A 330-nucleotide genomic window follows, 5' to 3' on the forward strand; every position below is an offset into this window, starting at 1 on the left:
CCTTCCCCTCCCTCTCCCCTCCATGCCCAGCGATGGTTCACGTTCCCACAAAGCTCATACAAAGCTCCCATCAACGACGATCCACCAGGTTTTCCTCTGAGGCAACCCCTCGCCCATCCCTGCTGGCTTTACCGACAGCCCCCAGGTGGTCCTGGGACCCCCGGGACCTCCTGCTCCCTCTTCTCCAGCGTGGGAACGGCCCCCCTCGGGCTCCCTCACCGTGGGAAAAGCAGCTGCCCCAGTGAAGATGACCCCGGCCGAGCTTCCCGGAGCATCCCTGCGGCCAGCAGCCGGGCTCCAGGCTTGCCAAGGCCCCGCCTACCCGGCCCG

Source organism: Merops nubicus, unplaced genomic scaffold, assembly GCF_000691845.1.
Source record: "Merops nubicus isolate BGI_N331 unplaced genomic scaffold, ASM69184v1 scaffold45427, whole genome shotgun sequence".
Classification (NCBI taxonomy): domain Eukaryota; kingdom Metazoa; phylum Chordata; class Aves; order Coraciiformes; family Meropidae; genus Merops; species Merops nubicus.